At 36.0% G+C, this 8687-nt stretch overlaps 1 pseudogene; it reads left to right on the forward strand.

Annotated features, from left to right (window-relative positions):
- The first annotated feature begins 409 nt into the window (after positions 1 to 409).
- Positions 410 to 1687, forward strand: LOC141516006 (kinetochore-associated protein DSN1 homolog pseudogene; annotated as a pseudogene).
- Positions 1688 to 8687: the final 7000 nt, after the last annotated feature.

The following is an 8687-nucleotide window of genomic DNA, read 5'->3' on the forward strand; positions in this document are numbered from 1 at the left end:
TTTTGAAGATTACTGCTTTATAATATAATTTGAGATTCACTATTGCTAGACCTTCCTTCTCCCTGTTTTATTTTACAATCTTGCTTGAGATTTCTGAACTTTTGTTCCTCCGGATGAATATCATTCTTTTTCTGCCTCTGTAAGAGTTTTGTTGTATGCTGTCTCAGCTCTTCTCTGTATATTTGTGAGAGGATATGCTCTAGTTTCTGGGGCTACTATTTTTACCATTCCATCTTTGTAAATGTTTTTGTTAGGATCAAACTGCTTCTCCCCTCCTGGATCACTTCCCCGTCTCGACAGAGGAGTTTGGGTTTACCTCCTTCCCCCTTCCGGGACGCGTCGCGCCCCTGCGCAGGCGCAGCTCGGCGGCGCGTTGCGCGGGAGTTTCGGACGCGGCGCCGCCGGGGAGATGGCCCAGGCTGTGGCTCGCGATCGCGGGGACGGCAGGCGCGGGGGCTGCAGCGCGGCCAGACGGAATTCCGAAGGCTCTCCACCCAAGCTGACTTCTTTGAATGGTACTGAGGCAGCAAGAGTGCCTGAAGAGGATGTAGTGGTACCCACTCAAGATCATCAATTAACATCAAACCCCACTCCTCTGAATCTTTGTACTGCATCTTCTGACTCCCTGGAGATCACCAAAGATGTCTCAAGAAAAAGAAAGAATTCTGAGAATAGCCCTAAAGCAGGAAAAGATCAAGATCTCAAGCCCACTGACATGACCCCACAAGAATATAACTACAATAAAAAAAACGAAGCGTCAGTCATGGCATAGGGCTAGTATGAAAGAAACAAGCCGTCGAAAATCACTGCCTCCCTTTCACCAAGATATCACAGAGCTCAGCAGATCTATCAGCATAGACTTGGCTGAAAGCAAACGTCTTGGCTGTCTCCTACTCTCCAGTTTTCAGTTCTCTGCACAGAAACTTGAACCTTTTCTGAGAGACATCGATGGCATCAGCCTTGATACTTTTAAAGCCAGAGTATCTTCAATTTCTGAAGAATTCAGACATTTTACAAATAGACTTGAAGATGATGGGACCTTACAGAAATGTTCTGAAGAATCAAAAGGGCAGTCAACAGATATTACCTTGGAAGCATCAATGACAGAGATAAAAGACTATATCTCTAGGTCATTGGAGGAAGCCAAAATTACTGATATAGAACTGGACCCTGCTCTGTATCTTCAGTCATCACAAAGTGAAATTCTTAGCACAAAACCTGATTATCAGAAAATATTAGGCAGCCAGAATGAAATTTTTAGCTGCATGGAAATGGTGATGGATGAACTACAAGGATCAATAAGGCTATTGTATTCTTTTATAGAAGATACTACCCAATTCTTCAAGAAGTTGTCAATGAAACTTGAAAAGAGGACAGCCCAGCAGTTGGAAGCCTCACCAATTCGGAAACTGCTCAAATTTCAACCACAAAAACCATCTCTCACACACTAAGTTGACTTTCTCTGCTAATGATCACAGTCTATATAATATTTTCTCCATATTGTTATTCAGATTGTTGCAGATGAGAAGTTCCTGCCTTTTATGGAATGTGACTGTAAATTAATGTGACACTTTAAACAGGTCTCAGCACTTAACTGTTCTGAATGTTCATTTATAACTTTATCTCCAGATGGATGCCATTGCTTAAGACATTTTTTGGAATTTGGAAGTAATGTCACATTTATTTATTTATATATATATAGTTTGTTTTTTTCCTCAGTGACCACAAATTTTTATTCTTAAAAGGACAGAATTTGGGGCAGCTAGGTGGTGCAGTGGAGAGAGCACCAGCCCTGGAGTCGGGAGTACCTGAGTTCAAATCTGGCCTCAGACACTTAATAGTTACCTAGCTCCTGTGGCCTTGGGCAAGCCACTTAATCCCATTGCCTTGCAAAAAAACCTTTTAAAAAAAACAGAATTTACTCCTTTCCCCTTGAAATGACCAAGTTTTTTTTGATCTGGTAAATAAAGTTGGGTCGGCCACCTTCATGAGGTAAAAAACTGAGGAATGATTACAAAGTAATGATACAGAATTTCTTATATGATTCTATAAGGAATTCTTAAATGTTATGATTAATGGTATCATTGATGTGGACCTGTGGTCTCCTGAGGAAATCGAAGGACATATGTGTGTACCTTAAAATTGTGTCTCATTACATTAGTCACTGTGTGTGTGTGTCTACCTCCTTCATTTCTTATTTGTCTTTATATTTATGTGACTCCCCAGACTCTCCTGTCTCCTCTCCCCCAGATAAACAAATGTTTGGTTTTATTTTCTAAAAGAATGTACAATAAAGAATTGCCTGTTAAAACAGAGGAGTTTGCATAGCTCAAAGAAACTATGAGCTATGCTAAACAAGGTTATCCAAGATGCACAGGTCATAGTGGAGAGTTGTAACCAAAGGTGATCCATTGAAGAAGGAAATGGCAAACCAATTCAGTCTCACCATCAGATCCATAGGATCTGAAGAGTTAGACAAAACTGAAGGACTGAACAACAATTGTGTTTATTGGCTAATTTTAATGGGAAGCACATCAGTCAGGCTTATGACTTGAAATGGTAAAAGCTCTGAGGTACAGATTTCCCTTGGTGTCTGTTAGAATAGTTATCCATAAGAGCCTTAAGTTGGCAAGGTAAGTTTAGAAGTCTGGGTTGGTTATTATACCTCTATTCTAAACATAACACTTCCGGGATGGCAGAAAAAGGATTGTTGGGTAGGAAAAAGGTAAAGTTTCCCAAAGTGAGCAACTGGAAGGACCTTAAGGGAAGTCATCAAGGATAGCACTTGGGACAAACCTCTTGTTATCAAATCCCATCCATTGTTGCACATCTTGGAGTTTTTTTAAATGCTTCTCTTAGATGAATATTGTGTGAAAATAACCCAGCCAATCTTCAAGGACTGAATTTTTGCATTGGAAAATGTAGGCTAAGTCTCTTCCCCCAGAATTCTATCTAAGATCAGGACTTCAGATACAAGATATCTCTCCACCAGGACCTCTAGGAGCATGGCCTTTGTTACCAGGAGAATGGCAGGATTCATATTCAGGAAGCACACAGTAACTTCTGGGTTTGTGACATTAAAATAAAGCAAACAAATTGGACTAAACACCAGGTATTCACTTACTTAGATGCCTAATCTGATTGTTATGTTGAATCAACATAGGATCATAGGATTATCAGGGTCATACATAGATGTGGAGATATATGGAAGCCCAAAGGCCATCTGGTTAAATCCCTCATTTTACAGTGAAGCAAAATTAAATGCAAAAAGGTTGTGACTTGCTTGAGGTGGATTTTTAAAAATTAAGCAATTTATTTTTTCCAATTGCATGTAAAAACAACTTTAAACATTTTTTCTTTTATATAGTCTAATTCCAAATTCTTTTCTTCCCTTTCTACCTTCATTGAGAAGGTAAACAATTTTATATGGGTTATACACATTGGGTAAAGTAAAACGTATTTCCACATTAGTCATATGGTGAAAGAAAATAAGAACAAAAAATACACAAAAAAATAAGAAAGTAAAAAAAAATAGAATCCTTTGATCTGCCTTCAGACTCCATCAATTCTTTCCCTAGAGATGGATTGCCTAGGTTACTAAACAATTAAGTGACTGGTCCACACTCAGTATGTGTCAAGAGTGGGGGAATGGGGTGAGTTATAAAGAGATGCTCATGATACTAAGAGATTGAGGAGAAAGGAAGTCTGATGCAATTAGAAGGAAATGGATGAAAGAGTCAATCACAGAAGAATCAAAGCTCTTACATGGCAGTTAAGAGACAACTGATATCAGAAGACATGAATTTGTATTGGACCTAATTGGTACATGTGACATTACCTAGTGATGTAGGAGCAGGATTGGAAAAAGATGATGGCAAAGATTTAGCAAGGCATGAGTCTTGGAGGGATAAGGGATTCTAGCTAGAGAACACTATAGTTGAAAGGTTCAACCATAGAGTGAAGACTAGGAAGGGAGGAAAGTGAGTCCAGAGCAAAAATGATGAATTGGGAGTATAGGGAGATAAAGAGGGAATGAAGTTTTGGGGGAAGATGAAAGATTGGTCAGGAGGAGCAAGGAAGGTGACAACTTCATCCAAAGCCAATATATTGAGAGTGTGAGAGAAGGGGAACCTGGTATTGGCAAGGTTGCTCAAGAATTCAATGTCTAATGAAGGACAGGAGAAGAAGCAACTGGTGTTAGAGGAAGTTATCTAGCGTAAATCAAGGTATGTTAACAGTAGAATAGGAGTTACAAAGCAGAAAAAGAGGCAAGAGAAGTTTGGGGGATCATAGAGTGATTGCAGTGGAAAAGTGGTTTCATCTGAGGCAGAGAGACTAGGTTACATGGATCTGGGAAGGATTTTATTAATCAGAAAATGGACAAAATACCACTGGACAGGACTCTCACTAATATAATTCTGTGGCAACAGAGGACAATGACCTTTGCTCTTTGTTTTTTTTTTCCAGATATCAGGGAAGACAGGTGGCAGTGTGATACAGTGCCAAGAGGACTGGCTTTGGAGTCAGAGAACCTGGGGCTAAATATCCTCTTGGAACTAGGCCCAAATGGCTATAAAATTGTGCATGTCCTTTGACCCAACAATAGCAATGCTATTATATACAAAGAGATTAAAAAAAGGAAAATTTATAGCAGCTTTTTTAGTGGCAGCAAAGAATTGGAAATTGAAGGAATTTCTATGAATTGTGGAATAGTTGAGCAAGTTGTAGTATATGATTGCAATATTATAAGATATGAGCAAGATGCTTTCAGAACCTGGAAAGATTTCCATGAATAAATGCAAAGTGAAGTGAGCAGAACCAGGAGATCATTGTATGCAGTAATACTGTATGGTGATCAACTGTGCATGGTTTGGCTATCCTCAGCAAAACAATGCTCAGACAGTGCTCAAAGACTTAAGATGAAAAATGTTATCAATCTCCTGAAAAAGAACTGATAGAATATGAATGTAGATCAAAGAATGCTATTTTTATTTTTGATTTTTTGTGTGTGCATTTTACAAGTCAAAGAGATTTCCACACACTGGTTGTAGTAACTCAAAAAATATGAGATGTACAAATTTATAAATATCTCCAATTCCAAATGTTCCTATGTGCCCTGCCTATGGCAGAAACTTCTCAAGTATTATAGAGAACCAAACTAAATTAAAAAAAAATAGGAATCATTTCCCAGTTACTAAATGAAAGGATATGAATAGTTAGTTTTTAGAAAAGAAATAAAATATTATTAATAAAATAATAAAAAACAATGGAATAATAAATAAATAAAACATGATAAATAAATAAAATAAATAAATAAAATAAAAATAAATTATGAATAAAAATAAATAAAAAATAAATAAACGAATAAATAAATGAATAAACAAACAAATAAATAAATAAAAATAAAAATAAATGAATAAAAATAAAATAATAAAATAAATAATAAAATATTAAAATATAAAAAATTATAGTCATAAGAAATAATGCTCTGAATCACTAATACTTGAAAAAAATACAAATTAACACAATTATGAGTTACCACTTCACATCCATCAGATTGACTAAGATGACAGAAAATGAAAATGAGAAATGCTGGAGGGAATGTGGAAAAATAGATATATATACTTATGCTGTGTTGGTGGAGTTGTGAACTGATCTAATCATTCTGGAAAACAACTTGGAACTATTTTTAAAGGGTTATAAAACTGTGCATGCCCTCTGATCCAACAATGTTGCTGGTTATTAAGTTATTGAGATCAAAGAAAAAAGAAAAGGACCCATATGTACAAACATATTTATTGCAGCTATTTTTATATTAGCAAAGAACTTTCCATAAGTTGGGGAATAATTGAACAAGTTATAGCACATAAATGTTATGGAAGGCTAATGTGTTAAAGATATTATGAAGGTAATGATTTCAGAAAAACTTGAGATTTATATAGTAATAATAATAATTTTATAAGGAAAATCATCCTAGTAACTCATCAATTCAATGATCCACCAAACGATGGGATTCAATGCAGATCAAAAATATTTTTTTTTGCTTTTCTTTATCTTTCTATTTTTCTTCTAGCATGACTAGTGTAGAAATATGTTTTTCTTTATATATGTTTGTATATGTGCATGTATGTGTATGTACACTGAGAGGGTTTCATATTACTTGACTTCTCAATGAGTAGGGGAAAGGATAAAGGAGGGAGAGAATATGCAACAGAAAATTAAAATCAGAATTAAATGTAAAAAAAAAAGACCTAGCTAAATCAAATAATTTGCCTATGGGTTACCCAGTCAGGGTCTATTAGAGCAGTAGTTCCCCCAAATTTTGGTTTCAGAACTCCTTTACCCTCCTTTTAAAAAAAAATTGCATTTCATTTTCTTATCAGTTCTGAATTATCTTCTTCCCTTCCCATCCATTGAGAAGGCAAGAAAAACAAAAGAAAAGAAACTTCAATCTGCATTCTGAGTCCATCAACCCTCTATATGGAAGTCAATAGAATGGTTTCATTTTGAGTCCTTTTTGAACTGTGATTGATCATTGCACTGAACAGAATTCTTTGTCTTTACAATGGTGCTGTTTTTGTATAAATTGTTCCCCTGGTTTTCATCATTTTACTTTGCATCAATTTCTACAGATCTTTTCAGACTTTTCTAAAACTTTCTTTTATCATTTTCAATAGCACAAAAGGCTTCCATCACATTCAGTCAGTCAGTACACCATTATTAAATGCTTTAATATGTGATTGGCACTGAGATAAGTTCTACTATACATTTATATGTCATTGCCATAAATTTGTTTATACATTCCCTAGTATCTGGGCATCTTATTCTCTTATGCTTATCCTTCTTTCTTTTTTTTATATTGCCCTTTCTTTACATTGTTTGTCTCTCTTAAATTACTCTCTCTCTCTCTCTCTCTCTCTCTCTGTCTCTCTCTTATTCCCCCGCCCCCCAAATTTGTCTTACACCCTTTCCCTCCTACTTCCCTGGAGGGCAAGATGAATTTCTGTATTCAACTGTATTTGTATGTTTATTCTTATGTGGAATGTGGAAAAATAGATATGTATGTACATTTCAGACACTGTGCTCAACCAATTCAGATGCTCTCCCCCACTGTCTAAATTCTTCCGTGCATGTCTTATTTATATGAGATACTTCCCCCAATCCCTTCTTTCTTTCTCTCTCTCTCTCTCTCCTTCTCCTAGTGTATTCCTCTTCCCTATCCTTTCATGTTTCTTTTGAGAATATAGTAGATTATAAAAATCTGAACATAATAGAATCATACTCAGACTCTGTCCAATTAAAATCTAAAGCTCCTGGTACCAATAGCATTTTGGGGGGCTACATATAGCACCTTTTCCATATAAGAATGTGAACAGTTTAATTTTGTTTAGTCCTTTATGATTTCTGACTCATGTTTCTTTTTATGCTTCTTCTGAGTCTGGCATTTGCATGTCAACTTTTTTGTTCATCATGTCTTTTTAACAAGAATGTTTGAAAGTTGTTTATTGCATTAAATAACCACTTTTCCTCCTGTAAAAATATGCTTATTTTTTCCTGGATATGTTATTCTTTATTGTTACCTTAGATCCTTTGCCTTTAGGAATATCACATTCCCAGTCCTTCTTTTCTTTAGAGTGGTAACTATTAAATCCTGTTTGTTCCTGACTGTGGCTCTTTGAGATTTGAATAGTTTCTTTCTGAATGCTTTTAGTATTTTCTCATTGCCTTAGATACTCTAGACTTTGGCCATAGGCTTCTTGATAGTTTTCATCCTAGGTTTCTTTCAGGAGGTAACTGGTGAATTCTTTCAATTTCTATTCTGCCCTGATTCTAAGATTTCTGGGTAGTTTTCTTTAATATAATATCTAGGCTCTTTTTTTTTTTTTGGTTATTCATGGCTCTCAGATAGTCCAGTAATTCTTTTTTGTTGGCTTTTTGTAAGGCAATGGGGTTAAGTGACTTGCCCAAGGTCAAACAACTAGGTAAATTATTAAGTGTATGATGTTGGATTTGAACTGAGGAACTCCTAACTCCAGGGCTGGTGCTCTATCCACTGTACCACCTAGCTTCCCCCAGTAATTCTTAAATTATTTCTCTTCTATTTTTCAAATAAGTTGCCTTCCTAAGCTTCAGTGGACTGGAAAATTAACTCACTATAATGGATTCTTGGATATTCCAAACAAAATTCAATCTGGTGCATCTTCTAGGATGTCATGGAAGAGACATGTGAAGCTAAATAAAAATACTTCCTGTCACTATGCCATTTTGACACCACCCCCTAAAAAATTATTGAATATAAGGTTTGGAGTCAGGAAGATGAGTTCAAATTTAGTCTCAGATAGTAGGTACTAGTTGTGTGAATCTGAACAAGTCACTAAATCCCTGCTTGCCTCAGTTTCCTCATCTGTTAAATGGGGATAATACCATTTGTTTCAAGGATCAAAGGAGGTGCTTAGCACAGTGCCTGAAACATAGTAATTGATATAGAAAAGTTAGTTATTATTACTATTATAATTATTAAAGTATCCTAGTATTATTGTGAAAATTATTTTAATGTAAGGGTCCTGAGAACCTCTAGGAAATCCCTGGACCACATTTTAAGCACCACTGCATTAGAGGAAGAATTGTAACCCAGATCTTACATGATTCTAAGGCTCTCTCTCTCTGTCTATTGCTTCATGTTCCCC

This window comes from Macrotis lagotis, chromosome 3 (assembly GCF_037893015.1).
Source record: "Macrotis lagotis isolate mMagLag1 chromosome 3, bilby.v1.9.chrom.fasta, whole genome shotgun sequence".
Lineage (NCBI taxonomy): Eukaryota > Metazoa > Chordata > Mammalia > Peramelemorphia > Peramelidae > Macrotis > Macrotis lagotis.